Below are 16,028 nucleotides of genomic sequence, written 5' to 3'. Positions count from 1 at the left end.
GAAGATACCCTTGTAGTAGAGGGTCTGCGAGAGCTCAGTCTCCAGAGTCAAGCTGTGAAGCGCTCATGAGTGTATCTTTGTATACTTCTCACCCTGGGATGCCTACCTGTCATCAGGAGCGGTGAACATATCTTCTCTGTACCGCCGGAGAAAACTCGCTTCTGTGACTGGATTCCTTCTGTTGTGTGGAGAACCAACAAAGCGGCCGCTGACATTTATTGATTGCTTCCTCTTCTAAGAGCTTCCTCTTCTAGTCTGCAGCCACCATCCCAGGAAGGCTACTACTGCTAGCCCCATTTTACAGATAAGAACACTGAGACAGCACAAGGTTCAGTGATAGAGGTCTCAGGTCACTCAGAGTCAGTGCTGGAGCCAGGAGTTGGACAGAGCCAGTTGGTTCTAATGGCCTGGACTTTTCTGTGCCATTGTGTCCCGGAGGTGGCAATTAAAGTAAGTAGATGGCAGCACCCAGTTACGATAGGATCTATGGGAACTCTGCCTCAGATACAGGGGCTCTAAGAGGGAGGTATTCACATGCTGAGGCAAGAGTGTTCGCTAAAAATCAGAATCCTTTCCCCTAGAGGCCCTAGCACTCGAGGACACCTGCTCCTGGCAACCAAGGACACGGATCCTAGCACCCAAGGACCCTGCTTCTAGACCTGAGGACACTGCTCCTAGCACCCGAGGACACCTGCTGCGGATCCCACCCTAAGTTACAGCTAACTTCTGCTCTGCCCCTAAACCCCCAGAGGACAAAAGTGGAGACGGACTTGGAAAGGGTCTCGAATAAAAACCGGGAGGCCTGAGCTTGAGTTCGGTTTTGCCACTTACTAAACAGATTCATGTTCTTCACTTTCCTTGTCTGAAATGAGAACAGTGAATGCCTATCACAGAGGAACAGTGATTCATCCTGGACGGAGGAACAAAGAACTTTATACACATTGGTGACATGTGAGTTTGTTTTCTTGGCTCCATAAGTCAAGGCAGCACGTCACAGCAGAATGCGGTCAACCTCCGAGAAAGCTCCATGTGCCTCCCAAAGAGCCTTGCTCTGTAGCATGAGGACGAACCTTGGCCGGCTCATTTCCCCCTCTCCCCATCTATAAGAGGAGGCGTATTAATCACCGGAGTGTCTCCCAATTTTGAAATTTTGTGGTTGGTTTGGTCCCAGATCCAAGAGAAGGGAACCAGGGTTTCACAAGGGTAGTTTGGGTACTTCCAGGCCGGGTTGCTCTCCTATGGTAAACACTCATCTAGGGTCCCATTCAGGACACAGGACCTGAGAGGCAGTCTCACAGCCCAGGGATATGATATAATGACAGTGCTTCTAACTGCAACCCCCCTTCCCCCCGCAAGTTCAAGAGTTAGAGAAAAGAGAACTGGACTCTCTGCTGGGACTAGGTGAGCACCTGCTTCCTCGGGCAACCAGCTGGAAGGGGTGGGGCCTCCCACACTTTTGTTCTGGGTAACGTCAGGTACATGAGGGAATGCAGGGCAGGAGGACTTCCGGGGAGTTTCTAGCCCTGTGACCTCTTATGACCTCTTCACTGATCAGTATCACTTGAGATGATGTCAGATACGACCAGTCATGACAGGCTGGGAGTCACGGCCACGCGCCCCGCCAGTCTTCCTGCCTCTCTGCGTTGGCCTTGCCACAGGAAAGCAGGTCAAGTGTGGGGGCTGTAAGTCATGCGGGTGACTGGGGCATGGTGCTGAGAGAGCTGGAGGCTCTGCTCGTCTTTCCAGAATGGGCTTGATGCTGTTGCAAGGGAAGCCGGGACCCTGGGGGGCCTCTGTGCTGTGGCTGAGCATGACGGGTCAATTCTTGAAGGGAAGGGGGGTCCGTCCCCATGACTACCGCCCCAGCCATCCCACTCCCATGGCTCTCACAGCCTGAAGCAGAGGACAGGAAACATCACCTTTGAGGAAGGAAGCCTGGTCAACAGCCTCGAGCTACATCACAAGCCCATGAGCCAAGTGGCCCGAACGGTTACAAGATGAGCACGGGCGCCCGCCCACAGCCCCTCGCCGTGGACACCCATTAATGATTCATTCTGTGTCTCTAGCAGAAGACTTCCTGCCTGGGGCTCTGCACCACCATCCTGGGCCTGGGCCTCGTCTCTCACACCTGGCTCCCTTCTGCAACTCAAGGCTCATGTCAACTGTCACCGTCTCAGGCCACCTACACACCTCCCAGAACTCTCCATCACAACACTCCCTTCCTATCGCATAAAGAACTTCTCACTATCTCCGATTATCCCCTTCATTTATTATTGTTCCTTGCCTCCAGTCCCTGTAGGGAAATGAGAGCCAGCATCTTGTCTTCCCCAGTCCATCCCCAGCACCAGAAAAAAAAAAAAAAAAATATCCAGTAGCTAACAAGGGATCCATACAGTTAGTACAATTAGTTCATTAAAGAGTTAACTCTACCCAGGACAGGTGCGTACTGGCACAGAGACGGTTTGGTGAGCTCCCAAGGCTCCAAGCTGGCCTTCATAGACACTTCTGGATACCTCCCCATTCAAGATCTGACACTCCCTCTCTCATCATCAGGGCTGGCTCCTGACATCTACTCTTATACTACGTAACTTTTCACCCAGAAACGATTTTGGGTGATTTCAAGTGCAGTGATTTCAAGTACCAGGGTCTCATTCTTCTCAAATAAGTACAAATCAGGAGGTGTTCGGTCCAGGGTCGGGGTGGCCACTCAACCAAGGAAGGACCTTGCTCATTCTCCTTTGCACCTTCTGTTACTAGCACACAGCTTTCTTCTGGTGCCTGTCATGCCACAGTCCCAAAATGGCTGCTGTGTCACCAGGCATCACGTCTGAACACCAGAGAAGGGGCAAAGCAAAGGAAGAAAGAGCCATGTCCCACGATTCTGTCATTCCCTTTTATTGGGAAGACAACAACTTTCCCAGCATCTGTATTCAGCCTCCTTCTATTTCTAGCTTCTATGTTAATCCGGGGTCACATGGCCGCTCTGAGACCAGTTACTGATAATGGGAAATTGGGTTACTGTGACTGTTTCAGTCACAATTCATCCCGGGGGGCTGAAGAGAGGACCAGCTTTCCTTGAGATCAAGGTACTGCCAGTCTCTCCTGAACAAACAGATGTGTCTTATCTAAATGGACGAGAGTAGACCCTTACCCCAAACAAGAGCTGAGACTCACAGAGACAGACTTACAGACAGATCCCTCAAACTGTCATCTTCTGAACTTGGCTTGGCTTGGCTAGACTTGGCTATTCCCATTGTTTAAATTCCACGGCATGCTCAAACATCTACCCAACGTATCTTTTTTTCTTCAGCTAGCTCAAGATGGTTCCTGTCATAAAACCAGAAGGTCTTTGTTCAAGGAACCTGTGACTATAGCCTTGTGCAGAGCGAGTCAGGCTGCTGCTGGGAGTCTGACAGTCCATTCGCGTCTTCCTCAGCAGTGACATGGCCCTTTGCACCCAACACTCAGCTCCTCCCGAGGTGACCCAAACACTTAGACATTATGTCATCAGCCTGACAACCTCCTCCCCCTCTCCACCTTCAGACAGCATCTGCTGAGGTCCCAAGTGTCCAGGGAGACCTCCTGGTTCCTTAGGGGCCGCCTGATGGCAGAGGGATCCAGAGCTATGCAGTAACACCTACTCTCACCCATGGAGGAACAGGGATGTCACATCACAAATCCACAATGAGGACCAAAGCCACTTCCTGCCTTTTCACTCTTGTCCCAATACTTCTTTTCTTTCAGAAGTCATCTGATTATCTAGGATGCGCGCACACACACACGTGCACACACACAGTCATCAACACCCTCACAATTAATAAAGTACCTCATGAGCAAAAAGCCTGGCCAGTCCAGCGTACTGTTCCCTCCCTGCCAGTAGCCACAAGGAATCTTGTGTGGGTGATTCTAAGGATGGTCACACAAGTGTCTATAGGGATATCTCTGCAGAGCTCTTGCTCAGCCATCTATGACCTTGATCTCATTTCTTTTCCAGTATATACATTGTTCTTCCATATCTCTCTTCAACTTATGCAAATTTTAGACAGCACTTCTCAAAATGTGTTGTGTGCAACTCACAGGTTTTACATAAATAAATGGGTCCACGCTCAGATGACTTGACAAGCACATGATTAAAGAAAGTCAGATGGCTTCGTCATGGCAAGACATGGCGCGAGGCTTCAATATTGCAGCGTGCACGATGAGTAGCTAAAGAGAGATGGACTGTGTGGCATCTTCCAAATTCGTTTCACCACCGAATGTTTTTTCCTTGGCACACATTGAATGGCTGGTGATGCCTCAGGAAATGCTAAGAAGCAGAGGGATCCAGGGGGCAAATCCTAGATTTGGGGGGCACTACCTCTTTTCAGAGCCAAGAGGCATTTCCTGTGACTAAGTTAAGTTGGCCTCGTCCAGACCTACGTGGACCGCTAGTGAGTGTGCTGGGTGGTTGGGATGGCCCCTCAGTCCACTGTGTCTACATCCCAGTTGCTGCCCTGGGTGAGAGGCACGTTGGTCTAGGAAGGAGCGTACTTGAGCAAATGATGTTTTGATGTTTTTTCTCTGGTCCTCAGGTTTTCCACCTTCGAAATGAGCATGGTGGGCTCCACCAGAACAGGGAGCATGAGATCATTACCAAAGAGGCCAACCCCGTTATTTGTCTTCTGTTCCAACTTTTTTTTTTTTTTTTAGGATTTTATTTATTTATTTGAGAGAGAGACAGTGAGAGAGCATGAGCGAGGAGAAGGTCAGAGAGCAAAGCAGACTCCCCATGGAGCTGGGAGCCTGATGCGGGACTCGATCCCGGGACCCCAGGACCATGACCTGAGCTGAAGGCAGTCATCCAACCAACTGAGCCACCCAGGCGTCCCTCTGTTCCAACTTTTAATGAAAGCGATTTTCATTAATGCAACAGTGAGCAAGCCACCTTGACCTTGGTGACATTGTACAGGAACTAACAACTCTAAGCCTTTTTTTTTTTTTTTTAATTTATCTTATTTAGATCTGCCTTCTCTAAAAGATCACTTGGAATAACATGACAAAAATATCTTCCTACAAATGTGCAAACATTTCCCTCAGATATCTCACACCATTGTGGCCGCCTCATAACCTTTAGATGTTTTAAACATCTCTACACTGACAAAATGATTCTTAGAATTAAACCTAAAACGCAGGATTTGGGCACTGGTTCTGCCAAAGCCTCATCGCAGGACATCTAGAAGGGAGCCTTGCTTCCGTGGAAGTCTTTGCCCCGGGGACAGAGAGCTCCACATCAAAGAGGAAAACAATTGGACAAACACGTTTCTCATCACAGTGTGACAGTATCAGCCGCAGTTTATGAGAGAAGTCTGGGAGAAATTCATCTCTCACTCAAAAGTTTCAACATTATCGGCCACATAATAATAAAAAATGTGTTGCTTACCTCCAAGCTGATTTTATTTTCAGGCTATGTTAATAAGAATCCTTACTCCCCTGAACTTACCGAGACTGGATATTCTTCTAAATTGATTTGAAATGTCTGAGAAATTGGAGGTTCTGACCCACCTCTGTACCCCATGTCCACGAAAAAGAACACATCTCCTCTGCAGCGAGGAGAGTACGGATATTAAAAGACACATGGAGCAGGAAGGGAAAAAACAAGGGCATTGGAAGACCAAGGTTCTAGGCAGTATTTGGGCTTGTCTTGTAATCCCCCGCAAATTCGCACATTGGAGTCCTAACACTGGTACCTTAGAATGTGACTTCATTTTGGAAATAGGGTCTTTAGGGAGGTAATCAAGTTAAAATGAGGTCATTAGGATGGGCCTTAATCCAATATGGCGGTGTACTTGTAAGAAGGGGACATTTAGACACAGATACACCTAGTGGGAAGATGACGCGAATGAACGTGGGGAGAAGACAGCCATGGACAAGTCCAGGAGGACCCTGGGAACAGATTCCATCCCTCCCCGCCCTCAGAAGAAACCAATCCTGCCAACACCTGGATTTTGGACTCTAGCCTCCAGAACTCACAGACAATACATGTCTGTCATCTATGCCACTCAGTTTGGGGCCCTCTGTCCCAGCAGCCCCAGTACACTAATAGGAGTCGTGTTCTCAGGCAGGTCTCCCGCCTGGTATCTCTGGGTCTCAGTTTCCTCAGCTAGAGCATGAGGGGGCAAATCCTGTGAAAGTGCTTTTTTCAAGGATGAGGGTTCCTCCCACCAGCTCTCCTGAAATGTAATCATATACCATCTTGGGAGAAAAGCTTTCCCTCTCATCTACAGATCGATGGACAATTACAAAGAGGCTGAAGCCATCTCTCATGATCCGGTCTGGCCATCCCAACTTTTTATTTCAGTAATAGCTTTGGAAAGCAAAATAAGGATGAAAGGAGGCTCAAAGTAACTCCAATGAAAGGCAAACTTATAAATGGGAATCTTTTTACAGACACTCATCATTTGGGAAAACCAGCTTTTGAGAAATTCTAGAGGAGGTGTTGGGGGAGGGGGAGGTTCACACGAAAAGACCCGTAATAAACGTAATGCTTGGCATGGAAGGAAACATGTCCTAGGCACAATTACTGAGCTTCTGAGTGCTACTACCCTGTTTTATTTCACCAATAAAACAGCTAATAACAATCGCTTTCTACAACATTTATCAGCCTCTCATCAGAATGTATCGTGCTGGTATAAATCCTGGGCTATTGCTGTATGTCCCAAGCCTGGAATACAGCACTAATGCCAGAACCATAATGGGTAAGAAGAGTATTCTGGCAACTGAAATTGCAATTGCAAATGCTATTAAACAGAACTGATGGCCTAGTTCCCCTTCTCTTTCCCTCACCGAACGTATGCTCTCAGGCCAAAGGATGTACCAAGATAAGCATTCTGTGAAGTGATTGTATCACTGCTAATGAGGGTGGCCTTCTTAAGCAGCAGCTAAATGGCTGGTTTAGCATCCACAATGTTAAAACAAAAATCAACATATTTGGCCACAAGTCTGGCATTTAAATGAACAGTGCTTGTATTAGTTAGGGTCCCAATGAGATGGCTCGTCCCTATCAGAATCATTCAAATAAGGTTTATTTATTCTGTATAAATAATTTTTTTTAAATTTTACAAAGGTATACCCAGGATATTAAAAAAAAAAAAAAAAAAAAGGAATTGTGGGGGCGATAATCTAGGATTAGGAGCCGAAGCACTGTTCCCACCCCCTCGGCACAAGAAGACAGAGGAGCAGTGGTTAACAGAATCTGGAAGGAGGAGGAAGCCATATAGAGAAGGCTGTCCTGAAAGGAGTAGTGGGCTTCTGTCTCAGGACAGAGCCAAGGCATCTTCCCAAGGACGAAGTTAGGAGAGTTAAGTATCCTGAGTGACCTCGCTCTCTCCCTCCCTTCAGTTTCCCACCAGGGCTCCCCATTTGGTCAAGTCCAACCAGAGACGAAGGGCAGGGTGCCCATGGATGTGGTCCATAAGGGTCAGTCTCTAAAGACTGGGGTGAGAGGATCTGGAGGTAGGTGAAATTTAGCATAGCGTGAAATAACCCAATTAAGGTATTTGTAAGCTTTACAGAACAGAATCATGTCCGCTCTTGTCCACCATCTTATCCCCAGCTACGTCCTTCCAATACCGATCACTTTTCTAATGCTCTGACACTAACCGGTATCCAATAATTCAATCCAGTGCTGACACTACTCAAATGTTAGCACAGACCCCACAAATTAAGGGCTCAGTCCCACAAGAGGCCCCCACTTTAGACATCAGCCACAAATGTGGTCCCCAGGAAACCAAACCATCTGTCCAACTGACCACAGACTTGGAGGTCCCTGTGACTCCCACTCAGGTTCAGTAACTCGCTAGAACAACTCATGAAAGCACTCTAGTCCCTATTATAGTTTCAACAGAAAGGCTACAACTCAGCAACAGCCAAATGGAAGATTTTCCCAGGAAAATGTACAGAGGGATGGATTGGGGGAGATATCCACAACTTCTAACCCACTGAGTGTGTCGCCCTCTCAGCACATCAACGTCTTGACCAACCTGAAAGCTCCACTAGCCTCATTGTTTCAGAGCATTCTGGAAGCTTCATTCCTAAACCATTTACTAAATCACTGGCTGCTGCTGATGGAATTACATCTCTGGCTCCTCTCTCCTCCAGGCTGATTGGTCTAGCCCTCTCCCATGATTGGTTCCTTGTCAACAACCCTGTCCTGAAGCGATCTGAGGACCTGTGTTCAGTCACCTCATTAGTGTACAAAAGATATTCTTAATACTCTTAAAATCGCAAGGATTTTAGGAGCTCTGTGCCAGCCAGGACTGGGGACAAAGACCAAATATATGTTTTAACGTGTCCCATAGCTACATCTTACCACAGTGTCTGGCGCATGACAGATAGTTATATTTGCTAATGAATGACGCAGTCCCAGCAAGCAGTTCTAGAGTCAGTCTTCCCTCCCCTCCCCTCCCTCTGACCCCTTGCCTTCCCTCACTCCCTTGGGAAGATCCCTTGGGAAGCTCCCTTGGGATCTTGGGAATCTTGGGGATCTTGGGATCTTGGGAAGATCCCTTGGGAAGCTCCCTTGGGATCTTCCTTCCTCGCTTCCTTGGGATTACTGAATTTTTTAAGCCAAAACTAAACATGGCTTTAAGATTCTCCTTCTCCTTTTTTGGGTTCTCTAGGAAAGACAAACCCGGGCAGGTCTCCAGAATCTTAGGGCATTTCACACCCCTGACATCCCAAGTCCTGGGAGACCCCATTGGAGAAACATTCACAAAGTCTTCTCAGAGATGGATCTAAACCCACTGATTTATAATCTGTTTCAGTCTCCTTGTTTTCATACCTTCTTTTTACCTTCACAACCAACATATTCTGCTGCCCTGCAGAGGCACGGGAAGCTAGGGTTGGACATTTGCTGGGGATGCTAGAACATTTTTTGCTTTTTTCATATGTTGTGCAACATGCCACCGAAAGGACTTTATATTCTGGATAGTTTCCCAATGATATGAGTCCCACCTTATGCTTTTAAAATCCCAAGTGATCAGCATTTTACATATCGTAGGGAAAACTGAATTTCTGCCAGAGGAAAATCTGAAACCAAGGATAAAGAGAATGTGGAATGGACTAGAGCTATGTTAAATGCATTAACAGAAAAAACAAAAGTGAAAGACAGGTCTATTCAGGCCCAATATGCCCTGACAACATGGTGTGAAATTCCAGTTTAAACGAGGGTTGGGATAAGGGTGTTGAAGCGTTCTATCCATCAGCAGAGTGGGCTCTCCATCTGATAGATGGCTAGGCGTCTCTCCAGTTAGGAACAGCCTTTTGATCTTAACAAACACGACCCAAACTCTAGGGCCAAACTGAAATCTCAACCTAAACAGTTGCCCAAGGGCTTGATGAGGGCCTCTTAGAGAGGATTTCTAGCCCTGCTCAGACACCCATGGCCCACCTTCCTCTCAAAGTCCACCCTGTAACCTGAGCACAAACTAAAATTGGGCTCCTCAGTTTCCTTACCTGAGTGTCCTCTCTGGCCACCGTGTCCCGGGGACATGTGACACCTCTTCGATCAGCAGCACACCGCATCATCACTTCAGGCACTGATAAGAAAATACATCCAAGAAGGGATTGTGATAGACAGCCTGAGCAGGCTTGCCAGAGACAGACACAGATACTGGAAGGAAGTGCCTGAGGCAGTGGTTCTAAACCAGCTGATCCTAAGCGACCTAGGGGGAGGGGTTGCTGGAAACAACCAGTGGGTCTTCTGAAAGAGGGACAGTGAAATCTGGGCCCACCCAAAGAGCACGGAATTCTACCTAGAGGTGGAGCCCAGGTGTCTTTTTAAGGTTACCCGCCCCCATCATACAGTGGAAAAGAGGCACATTAATCATTTTCTTTCAATATCTCTAAACAATACTCCCCTGGACTGGGTACAGCGGACTTACGGGGGAAATATTTTCAAAATAGACATGGGCAAGACCTTCCGTACCCACCCGCCTGCCCCACCGTGCTGACAAACCCTCCGTGGGGACAACCCATGCATTGTGCAGGAGCCCCCCAGTCTTTCTGTTCCTCCTCCTCCCTTCTTCCTGACTTATCCCCAGTTAAGATCCACGGGGCACCAAGTTCTCTATCATACTCAATTACTAGAAAGAAATCTATTTGGGTCACATATCTTAATTCTCTATTGACATACCTTAATGGAAGTAATATTTAACAATGCACACTTGACTTAGATCAGAAATGCCTTATAGAGGTTATCTACTTGAATTTTACACTGTTATACCTTCTGGAAAATCAGTTTCAATCATCTGATATATTACCCAACATCCATGACATAAACCCTTCACAGAACTGCATGGCTGATAAAAGACTGTCCCTCCCAGCAAAACAGGTCTTTCCAACAGACAAGGATAACGAGATGATGCAAAGTGCTTGTCGTGGGGTCTCAGCGGCTAGAAAACAAGCCTGTTCTAGCAATAACTGCTCATGCTGGCAAGCATCCTTAGAAAAGTCTTATAAGGTGGTGTTGTCCAATAGAACTTTCTGTGATGATAGAAATGTTCACGCTGTCCAGTTCAGCAGTCAGTAGGCACGTGCGGCTAGTGAGCACTTTGCGTGTGACCGGTGTGGTGGTGGAATAAATTTTAAATTTTCTTTCAACTCAACTAATTTAAGTTTAAAAAGCCACATGTGGCCAGTGGCTAGAACGAGCAGCATGGTTGCAAGACCACTTGTAAAATTTAAACTTGAAAGTAATACATATGACAAGACCAAAAGTTTTATAGTAGTTTCAACCAAGGAGCAAATGCTATGTTTAAATTTTAAAAGTGTCATTGACTTTCAATAATATTACAGTCGACCCTTGACCAACTCAGAAGTTAGGAGGGCTGATCTTCCACACTGTCAAAAATCCTTGAACGACTTCTGAGTTTCCCAAAACTCTACTAGTAAACAGAGCCTTAGTGATCACAGAAAGTCAATTAACACACATTTTGTATGTCATACATCTTGTATACTGCATTCTTACAATAAAGCTAGAGAAAAGAGCATGCTCTTAAGAAAATCCGAAGGAAGAGAAAATACATTCACAGTACTTAACTGTATTTATTGAAAAACACCCACATGTAAGTGAACCCGTGCAGTTCCGACCCCTGCTGTTCAAAGATCTGCTGTATTTGCTAAGATGCCTGTGTATCAGCGGCTGACTTAGAGACTCGGCTGCTCTTAATAAAAAGGAGAAGGCTCAGGTCATCTGTGGAGCAGCCTGATTTAACTGGACGTGCCCTCTGTCCTGGGATATCCTAGTTACCATTCTGGGAACCAAAAGAAGAATGCTGACTGCCCTCCGATCAGTGCCACCGTACCCTGCGTGGATGGCAGGGTGGTAACCTTTCCTCTCTCTTCAGCTGGGGTCCCGCCCTGTTCCAACCCCTCCTGGCAAAGAGAGGGCAGAAGGTGGCTTTACTGTTTGCTTTGTTAACTGACACCTGGAGAGTGGGCTCCTGGTTTAAGGAAGGGCCCACTGGGTTTGCACGGACTGTCAACCTTGGCACTAGGGACATTCTGGGGCCTATAATTCTGGGTTGTTGGAGGCTGTCCTGTGCTTTGGAAGATGTTCCCTAGGATCCCTGGTCTCTACTCCTTCAATGTCAGGAGCACCTCCCAACCATCCCAGCAGTGCCAACCAGCTGTCTTCCAGACACTCTTCCCTGTCCCCTGGGGAGCAAATCACCTCCAACTGGGAACCCCCATCCTAGACCATAAGTTCTTGGAACTACATGCTACTTAAGAAAGGAAAACAATCTTAGTTTTCTTAGTCTCTAGTGCCCAGATGTCTGTTACTCAATACACACTCAAGCATTACTTAGATGAAAGAATAAAAGGCCACAATTAATTTTCAGCTTTACAAATGTCCCCCTCAGTGCCTAGCATGGTGTAGGAACTATGTGTAAGAACAATAAATATTTTCTGGTTGCTTAATATTTTACAGGTTTAAAATTATTTATTAAAATAATCATATATACTTATTTACATAATTAATTATATATTAATTATATCATTAGTGTATTATAGAAGATTAAATGTTAATTATATATTAATATATAATCTATATTATCTGATATATAATTAATATACATTAATATGGTCATGTATAAAATATAATAAATAATAAAATCAACTATAAAAATTAAAAATAAATATTTACAGGTTTTTTAAAAAGCAGAAATTTCTACTAATGACTATTTCTGTCTTCTGAGAAAGAAAACAATGGGGGGAATAACTCTTCCTCATACCTTCAGGCACAGGAAACAATTTACTGGCTTCTTCGGGTTTTCAGCAAACAGAGCAAGTCTAGAAAATAGAGCCTCGCTATGTCCCATAGGCACCACGATTGTCTGTGCGTGAGGACAGGTCGCCTCTCGGGCTCGGTCTCTTCACAGAGGCTGGTCTGGGTGCTGGGGGCAAGAGCGCCGAGGTCAAGAGCGTCAAGTCCCTGACTGGGGGAGCCGGTTACCTCCAGCATCAGATGGGACCCCCCAGGAACTTGGCTGCTGGATTTCCTGCAAGAGGAAAACACGAGGCTGGCTGCAGGTCACCGCTCCTGAGCCTTGAACCGGCCCTCCCCACCTCGTGGTGCTTTTACGTCAGGGGTCTCAAGCAGACCCTGGAGAATGCGCCTACCACCCGCTTACAGCCAAACCCGCTGCACCTAAAACCTCAGGGATGAGTCACTTCCACGTACACGAGGGCCAGCGGAGCAGCAGGAAAGGAAAGGCTCTCCCGCTGGGCACGGATTTAGACGGATGACGGGCCTGGTACCGTCTGCCCTTCACTCTTTCCTCAGCTGCTTACGGTCCTTGAAGCCTCCTGGAGAAGAATTTTTATTTAATGAAAAATATCACTTTCCAAATTCCGTAGCTCTGGCCGTACGTTTAGAGAACTGCTGCAGTCAAACCACCAAAACCTTTAAGTCACGCTGCTGTTTAACCAAGGACAAGGTCGGAGCATTGATTGTAATTAGACAAAAGAGAAGGGAACATCTGCCCTTCCTTTAGGGTCCTTCGCAGGAAGCACATGGGAATCACCCAGGCGGCTCTCTAAGGTCTTCGGGGTTGGGCCACAACCCAGAGGAAATCAGAATCTGAGGGTAGCACCAGGCATTACAAATTCTTTTAAATAAATGTTTGATTTTAGAAGCGCTTGAGGTTTATGGAAAAAACTGCAGAGAGACTACAGACATTTCCCATATACACCACACCCCTTTCCCCCTATTATGAACATTTTCTAGGAGTATGGTACATTTGTTACAATGAATACGCTCATATTTTTTCAAGATTTATTTGAGAAAGAGAGAAGGAGAGAGAGAGAGAGAGAGATTGTGCACATGAGTGGGATGAGAGGCAGAGGAAGAGAGAATCTCCAGCAGAGTCCCGCTGAGCACACAACGGGGCCCGGGGCTCGATCCCACGACCCAGAGATCATGACCTGAGCCAAAGTCAAGAGTCGGATGCTTAACCGACTAAGCAGACCAGGCATCCCTAAGGAGCTAATATTACTACATATTATTAATGAAAATCCACACTTTATTCATATTTCCTCAGTTTTCCCCAATTTGCTTGCTGTATCCAGGATTCCTGTCTTCTGAGGCTCTTCTGGGCTGCAAGCGTTTCATAGGCTTTCCTTGGTTTTGATTACATTAATGGCTTTGGGGAGTACTGGCCACATATTTTGTAGTGTGCCCCTCAGTTGGGATTGGTCTGATGTTTTTCTCATGATCAGACTGGGGTTACATGCTTTTGGGAAGAAGACCATAAGAGGAAGCCATTCTTATCACATCAGATCAAGGACACGTATGTTAACATGACTTGTCAGTAGTGAAGTGGACCCTAATCATTTGGCTGAGACAGTGTTTGTCAGGTTTCTCCAGGACAATGTTAGTCTCTTATCCTTTTGATCTTACTGGACTCTTCCAAAGGAAGTCACCTTGTGCAACCCACACTTAAGGAATGCAGGGTTATATTCCATTTCCTTGGGGCTTAGAATCTACATGAAATTTTTAGAATTCTTTGATACGGCAAATGTGTCTATTTTCCTCCATTTATTTATATCATATAGATACATTTATTTTCTACTTTGAGTTTCAATCTACTATTAATTTATTCGTGCTATTTCAGCATTCCAGTTCTGGCTATTAGGAGTTCTTTTAGTTGGCCCTGTGTCTCTTTTTGGTAGTGGTGGTGTTTTTCTGAGCACCTTCTTACTTCTGGGCCTCATAAGATGCTCCACGCTCATCTTAGGTATTTCCTGCCCTAGTCCTAGGATCAGTCATTTATCCAAGTTCTGGTTCCTTTGGTTGGAGAAGGATATTAGAAACCAAGATCTGGGTGCTAGGTGTGCTCATTGCTACAGGGGTGACATTGCTTCTAGGTTCTTTCTGTCAACAGAACAAGGAAATTATGTGTGTGAATACTAACCTATGCATATACACATACCTGTAAGTACTTCTGTATGCAACTATTTGTATCTATATTATGCTAATATGAGTCCATATTGACATCTCCAACTTTAATCCAATTATCACTTGGATGTTTCCAGGCTCTCTTCTTTTCTATAACATCCCACGCCAACAGTGAGAAACTTGGCTCCCACCATTGTCTACACATTTACTTAACTGTTGACTTACAGTATGCACGCATAGTGGTATCAGAATTATTAACCTGTACCCTCACGGGAAACAGTGTATCAACTACAGCACGCTTATGTACAGTTCCTTCTGCCTCTAGTCTTACAGACTCCACTCATTTCCAAGGTTACTTAGGTCAGTACATTTTCTCCTCCATACCTTCAGTAAGGTTGTTCAATACATTTGCAATACAGTTACATTGTTTTGTCACACTTCTGCATTTCATCCTGGGATCCCAACCTACTAAATAACTTTTTAAAATCTGTGTCAAGTTTGGGGCACCTGGGTGGCTCAGTGGGTTGAGCCTCTGCCTACAGCTCAGGTCATGATCTCAGGGTCCTGAGATCAAGCCCTGCATGGGGCTCTCTGCATGGCAGGGAGCCTGCTTCCCCCACTCTCTCTGCCTGCCTCTCTGCCTACTTGTGATCTCTCTGTCGAATAAAATAAAATGTTTAAAAAAAATTTGCATCAAGTTTGCTCTTTGTCCTGTAAAGATCTATAGGTTTTGACAAATGCATAATATATTTACCATTATAGTTATCATACAGAATAGTTCTACTGTCTTAAATAATTTTCCGTGCTTCACTTAATCAACCCTTCCCCTGAGCCCCTGGAAACCACTGATCTTTCTATCATTTCTATAGTTTTGCCTTTTCCATGAACGTCATGTAATCTGAGTCATAAAATATATAGCCTTTTCATACTGGGTTCTTTCACTTAACAACTTAATATCTCCCATTATATAGATGTGTACCAGAGCTTACTTATCTATACACCTATTGAAGGACCTCTTGGTTGCTTCTAGTTTGGGAAATCATAAATATCGTTGCTATAAACATTCCTATGTAGGGTTTTTTTTTTGTATGAATATAAGTTTTCAAAACAGTAAATATGTAGTAGTAGTTCAATCACTGAATGATATAGTAAGACTGCACCTATCTTTATAAGAAAGTACCAAAGTATCTTTCAAAGTGTCTCTAGTATTTGGCATTCCTACCAGCAATGAATGAGACTATTTTGTTGCTCCATAGCTTTAGCTAACTGATGCCAGTTTTTAAATTTTAGCCACTATAATAGATGTGTAATGTTATTTCATTACTGATGAGGGAACAGAAGGCTGGCTGAGGACAAACACTGACACCCTGCAAACTTCCCCCACCCCCACTCCTGGGAGGGACATATGTGACATTCTTTAGGAATCTCCCACCTATCTTAATGTTAATACCTTGCTAAGAAGGGAAAAAAAGACCTTGACAATGGCAAGGTCATTGGTATCCCATATCTTAAAGGTCCTCTTAAGCATATGAAAGTTCTATTGAAACCTCCTTTACCTTACCTCCCCAACCTCATCACACAGAACTTACCA

At 45.5% G+C, this 16,028-nt stretch overlaps 1 long non-coding RNA gene across 1 annotated transcript in view; it reads right to left on the bottom strand.

Annotated features, from left to right (window-relative positions):
• Positions 1-16,028, bottom strand: part of LOC125083150 (uncharacterized) — a 112,891-nt gene that overhangs the window by 28,624 nt on the left and 68,239 nt on the right. The window contains exons 9-10 of the long non-coding RNA XR_007122184.1: positions 12,273-12,539; positions 9,493-9,575 (exon numbers count right to left, since the gene is read on the bottom strand). This is a non-coding gene — a long non-coding RNA (uncharacterized LOC125083150). The remainder of the gene's footprint in view (positions 1-9,492; positions 9,576-12,272; positions 12,540-16,028) is intronic.

This window comes from Lutra lutra, chromosome 13 (genome assembly GCF_902655055.1).
Source record: "Lutra lutra chromosome 13, mLutLut1.2, whole genome shotgun sequence".
Classification (NCBI taxonomy): Eukaryota; Metazoa; Chordata; class Mammalia; order Carnivora; family Mustelidae; genus Lutra; species Lutra lutra.
Note: the sequence above shows the minus strand (reverse complement) of the source record. Positions and strands in the feature narration are given on the sequence as shown.